Source organism: Balaenoptera borealis (assembly GCF_965194805.1).
Source record: "Balaenoptera borealis genome assembly, chromosome: 9".
NCBI classification, from domain to species: Eukaryota; Metazoa; Chordata; class Mammalia; order Artiodactyla; family Balaenopteridae; genus Balaenoptera; species Balaenoptera borealis.
Window position 1 is genome coordinate 34,915,423 of NC_138873.1, and position 15,028 is coordinate 34,930,450.

Here is a 15,028-nt window from a genome sequence, read left to right on the forward strand (position 1 = left end):
TCTGCTGAAACTCTCTCTGTACAATCTGGGTTCTTTCATGTAGTTAACTTACTGGCTTCTGACACTCCTATAAAAATATCCCATAGAGCTTTTCTTATTACCTTTTCATTGACTCTTTCTGAATGATAAAAATGAAATTCTGTAAAGGACTTTGAAAACCATGCATATTGCAATTCCTCCAAATTTCAAATACTAACCAAGTGTGACTATAAAAGAAACAACTACTTCAGTGAAAATTGCTGCACTGTGTTGAGTCTCAGGCTATTATTAATTCATTGGAAACTATTTTTTCCTTAAGATTATGGATCCTAAAAGGTACCAGATAACACAATTGCTGAGATCAAAGTTTTTGTTTCAATCATAGGAAAACTTATTATCTGATCTTCCCCTCTGTGTGCATCTTCCTGGGATGCTATGTGACAGCCCCAGGTTTGCGCTCTGAATGAATAGTGCAGAGTATGTTACAGACCAGGGCAGAAACTGCTTTGAACCTATTGCCTATTAGTGATGGTTTAAGAAAAAAAGAGGACCCGAAATTAAAGTGATGATTCTACTAACCATCACTTAGTAGTGATGGTTAGTAGTAAGACTTACTAAGTTTACTCAAGAGAGTAAAATGAAATCTCCTTTCTTACCTTAATTTCAACATGCATTTATTTAAAAATTACCTAGTATGTGGTTCTGGGCAACATTTTCACTTGCTTTCCCATTTGAAATTACAATAAATTATAGAGTCTATCTTCATTATGAGTTATAATTGAATGACAGTTCCATACATAAAAATACAAAAGTAAAGCAAAAACATAATTCTTCAAAATTCATTTTTGTCTTGTGAAATATAGTATATTTTCTTCATTAAAAAAAAAAACTCGGGCTTCCCTGGTGGTGCAGTGGTTGAGAATCTGCCTGCCAATGCAGGGGACACGGGTTCGAGCCCTGGTCTGGGAAGATCCCACATGCCGCGGAGCAACTGGGCCCGTGAGCCACAACTACTGAGCCTGCGCGTCTGGAGCCTGTGCTCTGCAACAAGAGAGGCCACGATAGTGAGAGGCCCGCGCACCGCGATGAAGAGTGGCCCCCGCTCACCGCAACTAGAGAAAGCCCTTGCACAGAAACGAAGACCCAACACAGCCAAAAATAAATAAATAAATTAATTAATTAATTAAAAAAAAAAAAACTCTTTTGATCTATACTTAACATTTACTGTACTTGGAATGGATAGCTCATCTGTGAATATTCATTAACCACCTTGGAGTTCAGGATAAGCAAATCATACTCTTTCTGAGCTTTCTCCTCTTTTTAAATTTTAGACATAAGTCAGTCATTTCCTAAATTCTCTTTGGATGAGAATGGCAGTTTTAGAGGCTCTGTGGCATATCACAGAGAAAACAAAGCAAAACAAAACAAAAAAAACCGTAGTAAGACAGGGGAGCTGCATCTCCAGTTTTGCTCCTTCTGGACACCCAGACCTTATTCTTTCAGTTAGATGAAGTGGAACCATTTCAGATATGTATCTAATAATTATACTAAAGGGAAGTCTTTATTTTGAAATTCACCATAGACAACTAGAAGATTCGCTGTAAATGGCTGAACACGTTATCTAATGAGAGTTTGCTCTGTTGAAGCCAGGAGCACAGGAAACTCTACCTCAGGATTGGTGCTGTCAGTCCCAGCTCCTCTTCAGTTAAGAAGCTGATGAAAATGCTTCACCAGATCTCATGGGTGACCTTCCTCTCTGGGTCCTTGATTCACTCTGGTTGCTCAACAAGGCCCATGTCTTATTTGGGGAACATTGTTATTAAGTCTGCACGTTGTTTTGTCCATAAATTACTAAAAGAACAGTTCTTTAAAAGTAGGATGATTAAGTGGTTAACTTTTGGAGTCTGAACTTAAGACTGCTAGGTTTAAACCTTGGCTCCCCTACTCGCCAGCTGTGTACCATGTCTCTATCTCTTTATTTGTAAACTTGGGTTAGTAATAGCGCTACACCATAGGCTATTTTGACAACTACATTAGATAAAATAGGTTAAAGTTAGTATAGTACATAATAAACTCCAGTTGAATCATAGCTATTCTAATTAACTTCTGCATATTTATGAGTTGATGGCTAAGGAAAAATTTGCTTCCTGACAGTATATTTTGCAAAGTGCTGGCTGTGACCACCTGATGTGGCTCTTGCAGTCTCTGAGTTTCTGTCTGTACTTTTTTCCTTTGAGAACTATATCCTCTTGGGAATTTCATGGCCTCTATGAATTCTATGGATATGGGAAATGATTAGAAATCTTTTGGAGATGAGTCACTGAGTCCTCTGAGTCTAAGAAACAATACAATTGTGCAGAGACGTGGAAGCCCTGAGCCTCCCTAATGGACCCCTTCCCCTCCTTAACTCAGCTGCAGTAGCTCAGGAAGAGCACAGAGCTTCCCTGTTTAATCAGTGACAGTGCTATTGTTGGTAGATGACATGTGTTAAGTGCAAATGTTTGTTTTCAGCTGTTTGTTTTATGTCCAGTTCCCAGGATGAACTTGCAAGTGAAAAGTTTATTGAGAAGTGCTCTCAGCAACAACACATAAGGCAGAGGAACGAAAGCAGGTCTGAACAAAGGGAGAAGTGAAATCATAACAGAGTCACAAGAAAGACCTCAGCTGATCACACAGGGAGCTCTGGAGCTGGCGTGGCTCTTCAGAGTTGTCTTGTATTAGGGCGAGGGGACCAGGTTTTTATAGCCCCTGCTTCAGTCGATCATTGGAAGCAGCTGCCTTTGAGAAGGGGGCATGACTGTGGGCAAGGTGACTTCCTTTAGCCCGGGCAAAGTCATTTGGTATCAGAGGATTATCATTTAGTTGTGAGAAGGATCTGGTTATTATGTAGGTCACACATTAATTACAGACATTGCTTCTGGTGATCTGACTGGCTAAATAGAAGGCCGTTTTCTTTTTTCCTCTTTATGTGTCTATCTAGAAACTGCGATCTTTGCCAGAAAGGATAATCTTTTAAAATATACCTATTTGGTTTTACTCTACATAAGTGTTCTCTACTGAGTAAATTTTATACGCTCCTGATCAACATTCTCTAACGGAATTTCCTTGCTTTTGAAGCTTCCACTATATTCCAATTATTCCTACATCTTTAGACTCATCCTCCATTAATTAGACTTGTCAAGTAGTGAGAAGACCCCTGGGCCAGAAAACAAAATGCAGGTACCATAAGGTCTAGTCCCAGCTCTGTACATCCAAATGTGCAGTCTTTCCACAGGCCATTTTATTTTTCTGAGTTATATTTCCCTCATCAAAATATGAGGTACCCCAGGAAATTTTTGTGCCCTGTCAATTGTGAAAGCATGTGATTAGATGGCCTATTCTGATATCATAGAGTCATGGCGCTGTTGTTCACCTCTAAGTAAGACCCACATAGAAATGATTCACCACATTTAGGGACATTCTTATTATGGCAAATTAAACGGGTAACAGGAAACAAGCTCCATGGAAAAGCTCTTCACCGAGGTCAAGATGGAAGCTAGAAAGAAAGAATGGATTTATAGGAAGGTAAAGAAGTCTTCATACTGAGCTTTAATTCAATCTTAGTTTTATTTTTTAACATCTTTATTGGCGTATAATTGCTTTACAATGGTGTGTTAGTTTCTGCTTTATAACAAAGTGAATCAGCTATACATATACATATATCCCCATATCTCCACCCTCTTGCATCTCCCTCCCACCCTCCCTATCCCACCCCTCTAGGTGGTCACAAAGCACCGAGCTGATCTCCCTGTACTATGCGGCTTCTCCCCACTAGCTATCTATTTTACATTTGGTAGTGTATATATGTCCATGCCACTCTCTCACTTCATCCCAGCTTCCCCTTTCCCCTCCTCGTGTCCTCAAGTCCATTCTGTACATCTGCATCTTTATTCCTGTCCTGCCCCTAGGTTCTTCAGAAATATTTTTTCTTTTTTTTTTTTTAGATTCCATATATATGTGTTAGCATACGGTATTTGTTTTTCTCTTTCTGACTTACTTCATTCTGTAAGACTCTAGGTCCATCCACCTCACTACAAATAACTCAATTTCATTTCTTTTCATGGCTGAGTAATATTCCATTGTATATATGTGCCACATCTTCTTTATCCATTCATCTGTCGATGGACACTTAGGTTGCTTCCATGTCCTGGCTATTGTAAATAGAGCTGCAATGAATGTTGTGGTACATGACTCCTTTTGAATTATGTTTTCTCAGGGTATATGCCCAGTAGTGGGATTGCTGGGTCATATGGTAGTTCTATTTTTAGTTTATTGAGGAACCTCCATACTGTTCTCCATAGTGGCTGTATCAATTTACATTCCCACCAACAGTACAAGAGGGTTCGCTTTTCTCCACACCCTCTCCAGTGTTTATTGTTTGTAGATTTTTTGATGATGGCCATTCTGACTGGTGTGAGGTGATACCTCATTGTAGTTTTGATTTGCATTTCTCTGATTATTAGTGATGTTGAGCATCCTTTCATGTGTTTGTTGGCAACCTGTATATCTTCTTTGGAGAAATGTCTATTTAGGTCTTCTGCCCATTTTTGGATTGGGTTGTTTATTTTTCTGATATTGAGCTGCATGAGCTGCATGTATATTTTTGGAGATTAATCCTTTGTCAGTTGCTTCATTTGCAAATATTTTCTCCTGTTCTGAGGGTTGTCTTTTCATCTCATTTATGTTTTCCTTTGCTGTGCAAAAGCTTTTAAGTTTCATTAGGTCCCATTTGTTTATTTGTGTTTTTATTTCCCTTTCTCTTGGAGGTGGGTCACAAAGGATCTTGCTGTGATTTATGTCATAGGGTGTTCTGCCTATGTTTTCCTCTAAAAGTTTTAGAGTGTCTAGCCTTACATTTAGGTCTTTAATCCATTTTGAGTTTATTTTTGTGTATGGCGTTAGGGAATGTTCTAATTTCATTCTTTTACATGTAGCTGTCCAGTTTTCCCAGCACCACTTATGGAAGAGGCTGTCTTTTCTCCATTGTATATTCTTGCTTCCTTTATCAAACATAAGGTAACCATATGTGCGTGGGTTTATCTCTGGCCTTTCTATCCTGTTCCATTGATGTATATTTCTGTTTTTGTGCCAGTACCATACTATCTTGATTATCGTAGCTTTGTAGTATAGTCTGAAGTCTGGGAGCCTGATTCCTCCAGCTCCATTTTTCTTTCTCAAGATTGCTTTGGCTATTCATGGTCTTTTGTGCTTCCATACAAATTGTGAAATTTTTTGTTCTAGTTCTGTGAAAAATGTCATTGGTAGTTTGCTAGGGATTGCATTGAATCTGTAGATTGCTTTGGGTAGTATAGTCATTTTCACAATGTTGATTCTTCCAATCCAAGAACATGGTATATCTTTCCATCTGTTTGTATCATCTTTAATTTCTTTCATCAGTGTCTTACAGTTTTCTGCATACAGGTCTTTTGTCTCCTTAGATAGACAAAAAGTATTTTATTCTTTTTGTTGCAATAGTAAATGGGAGTGTTTCCTTAATTTCTCTTTCAGATTTTTCATCATTAGTGTGTAGGAATGCAAGAGATTTCTGTGCATTAATTATGTATCCTGCTACTTTACCAAATTCATTGATTAGCTCTAGTAGTTTTCTGGTAGCATCTTTAGGATTCTCTATGTATAGTATCATGTCATCTGCAAAGAGTGACAGGTTTACTTCTTCTTTTCCAATTTGGATTCCTTTTATTTCTTTTTCTTCTCTGATTGCTGTGGCTAAAACTTCCAAAACTATGTTGAATAACAGTGGTGAGAGTGGGCTACCTTGTCTTGTTCGTGATTTTAGAGGAAATGCTTTCAGTTTTTCACCATTGAGAACGATGCTGGCTGTGGGTTTGTCATCTATGGCCTTTATTATGTTGAGGTAAGTTCCCTCTATGCCTACTTTCTGGAGGGTTTTTTATCATAAGTGACTGTTGAATTTTGTTGAAAGCTTTTTCTGCCTCTATTGAGATGATCATGTGGTTTTTATTCTTCAGTTTGTTAATATGGTGTATCACATTGATTGGTTTGCGTATATTGAAGAATCCTTGCATCCTAAGATAAACCCCACTTGATCATGTTGTATGATCCTTTTAATGTGCTGTTGGATTCTGTTTGCTAGTATTTTGTTAAGGATTTTTGCATCTGTGTTCATCAGTGATATTGGCCTATAGTTTTCCTTTATTGTGACATCTTTGTCTGGTTTTGGTATCAGGGTGATGGTGGCCTCATAGAATGAGTTTGGGAGTGTTCCTCCCTCTGTTATATTTTGGAAGAGTTTGAGAAGGATCAGTGTTAGCTCTTCTCTAAATGTTTGATAGAATTTGCCTGTGAAGCCATCTGGTCCTGGGCTTTTGTTTGTTGGAAGATTTTTAATCATAGTTTCAATTTCAGTGCTTGTGATTGGTCTGTTTATATTTTCTATTTCTTCCTGGTTCAGCCTCGGAAGGTTGTGCTTTTCTAAGAATTGGTCCATTTCTTCCAGGTTGTCCATTTTATTGGCATATGGTTGCTTGTAGTAATCTCTCATGATCCTTTGTATTTCTGCAGTGTCATTTGTTACTTTTCCTTTTTCATTTCTAATTCTATTGATTTGAGTCTTCTCCCTTTTTTTCTTGATGAGTCTGGCTAATGATTTATCAATTTTTTTTATCTTCTCAAAGAACCAGTTTTAGTTTTATTGATCTTTGTTATTGTTTCCTTCATTTTTTTTCATCTATTTCTGATCTGATATTTATGATTTCTTTCCTTCTGCTAACTTTGGGGGTTTTTTGTTCTTCTTTCCTCTAATTGCTTTAGGTGTAAGGTTAGGGTGTTTATTTGAGAAATTTCTTGTTTCTTAAGGTAAAATTGTATTGCTATAAACTTCCCTCTTAGAACTGCTTTTGCTGCCTCCCATAGGTTTTGGGTCATCGTGTTTTCGTTGTCATTTGTGTCTAGGTATTTTTTGATTTCCTCTTTGATTTCTTCAGTGATCTCTTGGTTATTTAGTAGTATATTGTTTAGCTTCCATGTGTTTGTATTTTTTACAGATTTTTTTCCTGTTATTGATATCTAGTCTCATAGTGTTGTGGTCAGAAAAGATAGTTGATACTATTTCAATTTTCTTAAATTTACCAAGGCTTGATTTGTGACCCAAGATATGATCTATCCTGAAGAATGTTCCATGAGCATTTGAGAAGAAAGTGTATTCTGTTGCTTTTGGATAGAATGTCCTATAAATATCAATTAAGTCCATCTTTTTTAATGTATCATTTAAAGCTTGTGTTTCCTTATTTATTTTCATTTTGGATGATCTGTCCATTGGTGAAAGTGGGGTGTTAAAGTCCCCTACTATGATTCTGTGACTGTCGATTTCCCCTTTTATGGCTGTTAGCATTTGCCTTATGTGTTGAGGTGCTCCTTTGTTGGGTGCATAAATATTTACAATTGTTATATCTTCTTCTTGGATTGATCCCTTGATCATTATGCAGTGTCCTTCTTTGTCTCTTGTAATAGTCTTCATTTTAAAGTCTATTTTGTCTGATAAGAGAATTGCTACTCCAGCTTTCTTTTGATTTCCATTTGCATGGAATATCTTTTTCCATCCCCTCAGTTTCAGTCTGTATGTGTCCCTAGGTCTGAAGTGGGTCTCTTGTAGACAGCATATATACATGTCTTGTTTTTGTATCCATTCAGCCAGTCTATGTCTTTTGGTTGGAGCACTTAATCCATTTACATTTAAGGTAATTATCAATATGTATGTTCCTATTCCCATTTTCTTAATTGTTTGGGGTTTGTTATTGTAGGTCTTTTCCTTCTCTTGTGTTTCCTACCTAGAGAAGTTCCTTTAGCATTTGTTGTAAAGCTGGTTTGGTGGTGCTGAACTTTCTCAGCTTTTGCTTGTCTGTACAGGTTTTAATTTCTCCATCAAATCTGAATGAGATCCTTGCTGGGTAGAGTAATCTTGGTTGTAGGTTTTTCCCTTTCATCACTTTAAATATGTTCTGCCACTCCCTTCTGACTTGCAGAGTTTCTGCTGAAAGATCAGCTGTTAACCTTATGGGGATTCCCTGGTATGTTATTTGTTGTTTTTCCCTTGCTGCTTTTAATATTTTTTCTTTGTATTTAATTTTTGATAGTTTGATTAACATGTGTCTTGGCATGTTTCCCCTTGAATTTATCCTGTATGGGACTCTCTGCCCTTCCTGGACTTGACTGACTATTTCCTTTCCTATATTAGGGAAGGAATATAGGAAATAATCTCTTCAAATATTTTCTCAGTCCCTTTCTTTTTCTCTTCTTCTTCTGAGATCCCTATAATTCGAATGTTGGTTCGTTTAATGTTGTCCCAGTGGTCTCTAAGACTACCCTCAGTTCTTTTCATTCTTTTTTCTTTATTCTGCTCTGCAGTAGTTATTTCCACTATTTTATCTTCCAGGTCACTTATTCGTTTTCTGCCTCAGTTATTCTGCTATTGATTCCTTCTAGAGAATTTTTAATTTCATTTATTGTGTTGTTCATCATTGTTTGTTTGCTCTGTAGTTCTTGTAGGTCCTTGTTAAACATCTCTTGTATTTTCTCCATTCTATTTCCAAGATTTTGCATCATCTTTACTATCATTACTCTGAATACTTTTTCAGGTAGACTGCCTATGTCCTCTTCATTTGTTTGATCTGGTGGGTTTTTCCCTTGTTCCTTCATCTGCTGTGTGCTTCTCTGTCTTCTCATTTTGTTTAACTTACTGTGTTTGGGATCTCCTTTTTGCAGGCTGCAGGTTCGTAGTTCCTGTTGTTTTTGGTATCTGTCCCCAGTGGCTAAGGTTGGTTCAGTGGGTTGTGTAGGCTTCCTGGTGGAGGGGACTAGTGCCTGTGTTCTGGTGGATGAGGCTGGATCTTGTCTTTCTGGTGGGCAGGACCACATCCAGTGGTGTGTTTTGGGGTGTCTGTGACCGTTTTATGATTTTAGGCAGCCTCTCTGCTAATGGGTGGGGTTGTGCTCCTGTCTTGCTAGTTGTTTGGCATAGGGTGTTCAGCAGTGTAGCTTGCTGGTCATTGAGTGGAGCTGGGTCTTAGTGCTGAGCTGGAGATATCTGGGAGAGCTTTCACTGTTTGATGTTACATGGAGCTGGGAGGTCTCTGGTGGACCAATGTCCTGAACTCAGCTCTCCCACCTCAGAGGCACAGGTCTGACACCTGGCCAGAGCACCAAGACCCTGTCAGCCACACAGCTCAGAAGAAAAGTGAGAAAAAAAGAAATAAATAAATAAATAAAATAAAGTTATTAAAATAAAAAAATTATTAAAAATAAAAAAATTAAAATGTAATTTAAAAAAACGGAAAGAAAGAAGAGAGCCACCAAACCAAAAAACAAATCCACCAATTATAACAAGTGCTAAAAAGTATACTGAAAAAAAAAAAAAAGGACAGACAGAGCCCTAAGACAAATGGTAAAAGCAAAGCTATACAGACAAAATCACACAAAGAATCATACATATACACACTCACAAAAAGAGAAAAAAGAAAAAATATATATATCTTTTGGGGAGTCTGAGGTCTTCTGCCAGCATTCAGTAGGAGTTGTTCCACATGTAGATGTATTTCTGATGTGTATGTGGGCAGGAAGGTGACCTCCACGTCTTACTCCTCTGCCATCTTGAAGGTCTCTCCCAGGCTTCTTTTTTTTTTGTTTTTTTAATTTACCACTTTAACCATTCTTTTTTTTTTTTTTTTTTTTTTATTTTTTTGTATTTATTTTTGGCTGTGTTGGGTCTTCGTTTCTGTGCGAGGGCTTTCTCTAGTTGCGGCAAGCAGGGGCCACTCTTCATCCCGGTGTGCAGGCCTCTCACCATCGCGGCCTCTCTTGTTTTGGAGCACAGGCTCCAGACGCGCAGGCTCAGTAGTTGTGGCTCACGGGCCCAGTTGCTCTGCGGCATGTGGGATCTTCCCAGACCAGGGCTCGAACCTGTGTCCCCTGCATTGGCAGGCGGACTCTCAACCACTGCGCCACCAGGGAAGCCCCCAGGCTTCTTTTTAACGCTGGTTTAACTAGCGCCTTCTCTAGGGCAGTGTTTAATAGCTTCTCCTGCTAAATGCTTCTATTTTTGCTGATGATTCTCAGCTGAATCAGATCCATTGCTCTTTCTGCTAGTGTTGCAGGGTCTCCTGCAGAGGCGGGGGGTGGCTGTGGCTCACCACAGGGACAAGGGCACTCTCAGTCTTAATGTTTAAACCTCAGATTTTCCTTTATGATGGGAAACAAAGCATAAGGCACTTCTCTATTAAAACTATTTTGAGAATTAGACAAGGTTCTATTTTAAAAACCTTGACTGAATGACTGTATATGTGTTATCAAGAGTTTGGTACTTTAGAAATAGTAAAATATATCCTTGCTTCTCAATTTTAAAAAATGTGGACTTCAATAATTCACTGTTATTCTAGATAATGTGTAATTCTAAGCACAATAATTACTTTTACTCCTAAGGACTAAATAAATCATTGTTTAAGATATTGGATAATTTCAAACTGGTAGTCCTAAAATCTGGTATATCTTTTGTTCTTCTACTTAACATCAATGCAGATTTTTCATAATGTAAACAAAATAATGACACCAGTAGAATTTCCCTTACATTTCCAGGGAATACTGTTTTCAGTTTAGAAATACTGACAGCCTAAAGTAAAATGTTATAAGATTGCTCTTCATTTTATAGCAACCTATTTCCCTCCTTTTGGAAGGCTTAAATGTTTAAGAATATGCTGGAAGGAGAACCGCAGTCATTTCATTCTTTGAACAATTCTGAAATATCATTTCCTATTAGGCAGTTGTGTGAGTACTGACAGCCTTACCCCTCTTCTTCCCTAGAGATTAATTTATTTCCTGCAGTGCTTGCTTTTCTTGGAAAATCTGACTCGTCAGCCTTCACCAATGGGAGATCTCATCAGCAGAATGTTAATTATAAAAGCAAAACAATATACCATATTGAAAGGGAAAAACAATTCTCCAGGCAATGCAACCTTTTTCTTTTCTTTTCTTTTCTTTCCACTTCATTCTCTCCTCAGTCTGTGGCTGGACAGGAACATTATCCACTAGGGAAACATTCGGCGAGATGGTGTGGTATAGAGGAAATGTGCAGGCTTTGCCACCAGACAGACCCAAGACCGAACTCTAATTCAAAGAATGTTGAATTTCTTTGGGATTTTGTTTCTTTATCTGTAAAATAAAGATGAAAATACCTGCCTCACATGAAATTCTATAATGAGACTGGCACAGTGTAGACACTAGAAAATTATTCTTATCATTATTATAGCCTTCATTTAGCACCTACTGCATATTGATTGCTGTGGCATAATATTAACCATGTCTCATATTAGTTTATAAAAGAATCTATTAGAAATTTGAAGAAATATATCTTTCAGCTTTAGGAGTTAGACATATGAGAGCAAGACACCTTATTGAGATAGCCTAGTTGAAGTCTTGTCTTACTCTTCATTTCCTTTCTCTTCTCATTACTACTCATATTTTTCATAATGCTCGCTAGATACTTATGAACTTATTTTTTTTCACCAATAAGTTCTTTAAAAACTTCAAAAGCTATTTGCTAATAGTTTTAGGTCTATCTATTCAGACTTGAAACTTCATTTGAGTTTATTAAAAATTATTTTCTCTAAAATAAAAATTGTCAATTTCTGTTTGATTCAGTCTTAGAAATAAAACTTTGGTGAGTTAAATCTTGAGACAAAGATTGTCAGCAAAGATTGTGGCAGCAAAGTAGAGATAAAGTTGAGAGATACCAAATGAAGAAACAAAATCAATCGTCTTAAGCCCAGAATGATCATTCTTTCAGTAGTATGATTATGATTAACAAGTCTGTTTAAGTAAATATCTTTTTTCTTATTTCTCCCATATGATTTTATGATTTCTGTGCAATACCAGAAAGAAAAGCAATTGAAGCATTAGATGATAAAACAGAAAAAGAGATGTCATGGTGTAAACGCATAACACCTGAGACCTGATACAGGGCTCCTACAGCAGACAGGAGCTCTGTGCATGGAGTGCAAATTATGATAGGTACTATTCTTTCACATGGCAAAATAATATTTTTCTTAAGACCAGTGACAGTATCTTAACTTGTGTAGAACAAGGGATTGGATCGATATGGTGACCTCTGCCTTTCACCTTTATGGAGTCACGTGCAAGTCATTGATTGATCCTTTTTAATGGTAAATGCATTTTTTGAAACTGTAGAGTTTTCCTATAAATAATAAGCTCTTGAGCCTCTCCCCAATTTCCTAATTTTCCTTATTAATAACTTCTAATCTTATCGTTTTAAATTTCCTTTCCCTTTTTTTTTTTCTAAACTTTTTTCTTATTGGCAAGTGACAATCTTTTTTTTAATCCATTATTTCAGTCAATTCTGGTTCTTACTTCATTCATGAGACCCATCTTTATTTTGACCAATGAATTAAGCAAAGCAAAAAGGAACTGATGACTTTCAAAATTCATCTCAGTGAGTCTCTAAGTTCTTGTGCATAAAAAGTCACTTAATGAGTATGTTAAAAATACATATTCTTGGGATGTGCTCTCTAGAGTGGGGTTGGCAACCTCTGGTGGTGGGTCAAATCTGTCCCATTGCCTGTTATTGTACTGCCCCCCAAGCTAAAAATATTTGGGTTTTTTTTTTTTTAAGTTGAAAAAGAAAATTTTTCTGACACATGAAAATTATTTGAAATTCAAATTTCAATGTTTATATAAAGTTTGATTGGACCACAGCCATGCTTATTCATTTACACATTGCCTGTGGCTGCTTGTGTGCTGTATCAGCAGAACTGAGTAGTTTTGACAGAGACCATATGCAAAGCCTAAAATTTTTACTATCTGGCCCTCTAGAGGAAAAGTTTGCTAACCTCTGCTCTAGAGAATCTGATTCAGATGTTCTGAGAAAGGAACTAGGAATTGCTTTCAACATGTTTTTTGGGTGATTGTGATACAGGGATCTTTGATGACACTTTGAAAGGTAATGCAGTAGAAGAATTGTGAACAACCTGTCTCTTCTTCTCCCCTTCTCTTCATCACACCCACTCCATCAGCAAACCCTACTGGCTTTATCCTCAAACAGTATCTAGAATTTGTCTATTTTTTACCTTGTTCACTGCTATCATCCTAGTCCAAGCCATCATCATTTTTCATCTGGATTCTTGTTATTGGCTTCCTAACCAGTCAATCTTCTTCTGCCCTTGCCTCAGTATTGTCCATTCTCAACATGACAGCCAGAGTGAATGTGTCAAAACCTTAGTCATGTCATGTAACTCTTTTCTTCAGAGTCCTCCAGTGGTCTCTCTACTTCTCTTTTCTCTCTATTCTAGCTACATTGGCTTCCCACTGTTCCTCAGAAACGCTAGGGGTGCTCCATCTTCAACACCAACACAGGCTATTTTCTCTAAGTGGTATAGTCTTCCCCCCAGAGATCTACATGGCTTTTATCTTTGTCTCATTTAGGTCTTTCCTTAGCCATTACCTTCTCGGCGATTCCTTTCATACACACCTTATTTAAAATTGTAATCTCTTTATCTGGGACTACCGATCTCCCTTATGCCAGCTAACATGCTACACACTTTGCTTCTTTATTTTGATTGTGAGCCACTTTCCCCACATGAGAGCACCATGAGGACAGGAATTTTTATCCATTTGCTCTATCTTTAGATTTAAAAGAGTTCCTGGCTTACTGTGGGTTCTCAATAAATATTTCTTGAATAGAGAAATGAACCCCAAACTCCCATTCTGTACTGGACAGATAATGTATGACACTTATCAAACATGCAAAAACAGTTGCCAGGAGTATAAATATACGAGTCATCTTTGAAAAATGATGTAATATCTTATAACCACCACAGATGAGAAGAAGAATTAAGCAGCTATTAACTTGTATCATTTGTTTTTTCAATCTCAACCAATAACTTAGTTACAAAAGATGCTAAGGGAAGGAAAGTAGAGAATGGGTACAAATATTAAAATGGGTACATGGATGAAAATTCAGTTGAAAATGTTTGGAAGAGATTTCAGGAAGTTTCACAAACAAGCTGCTTCCTAAAGCAGGTAGATGTGCTTACTGCAGGTTTTACTGTTCACCATCAGGTTGAGCAATTTGAGGACAGTGACACTCAGAGTTGCCAAAAGGGACAATGTAGGGTGTGACTAGCCTTGGTTCAAGTAGCTGTTTAGGAAACACCAGCTTTATAAGAGAATGTAAAGCATTTTTAGATATACCTGAACTGGATTCCTCAAAAGTAAGATGAAACGGAGATTTTCTTTGACTTAATACTCTCATTCAAAAAATTACTCATCTAATTTTATGGTATTTTTAAAGCTTCATTTTGTGGATTAAACAGTAGTCTATTCTTACAAAGATATAGATTTTGACTATGGAAGGACATTTTTACTATCAAAGAATCCATTTTAGAGAGAAAAACAAAACAAAACAAAATAAAACTTCATTCTGTATCTGTTCTTCTACGGATGAAGTATTTGGCTTGATCTCCAGGGAACTGAGTGTACATGATTCCACGTCCCTCAGTTAATATGATCATCTAAGTAACTATGAATACTCAAAACTAATCAGTCAATATTCAATTCAAAGTAAGAAACATCACCTCCAAGTTAAATCTGTGACATTTCCAAAGGAGTGGTCGATGAATGCCAAAAGATTTGAGGGCTTTAAATCAATTTGAATTTTAAAACCTAAATAATTGTCAGAGAAATCAGTTCTTTCACATTTTGAGATTTCTTGAAAGTTAATGCAATAAAGAACAAAGTTTCTCGCATAGCACAGGGACATCAGCTCTGTGCTTTGTGACCACCTAGAGGTGTGGGATAGGGAGGGTGGGAGGGAGGGAGATGCAAGAGGGAAGAGATATGGGGACATATGTATATGTATAACTGATTCACTTTGTTATAAAGCAGAAACTAACACACCATTGTAAAGCAATTATACTCCAATAAAGATGTTAGAAAAAAAAAAAAAAGAACAAAGTTTCTATGCAAT

The 15,028-nt window shown here is 37.2% G+C and overlaps 1 protein-coding gene across 1 annotated transcript in view; it reads left to right on the plus strand.

The window, feature by feature from the left end:
• The window catches only part of THEMIS (thymocyte selection associated), a 185,276-nt gene that overhangs the window by 156,308 nt on the left and 13,940 nt on the right, over window positions 1-15,028 (plus strand). The window lies entirely within an intron of this gene.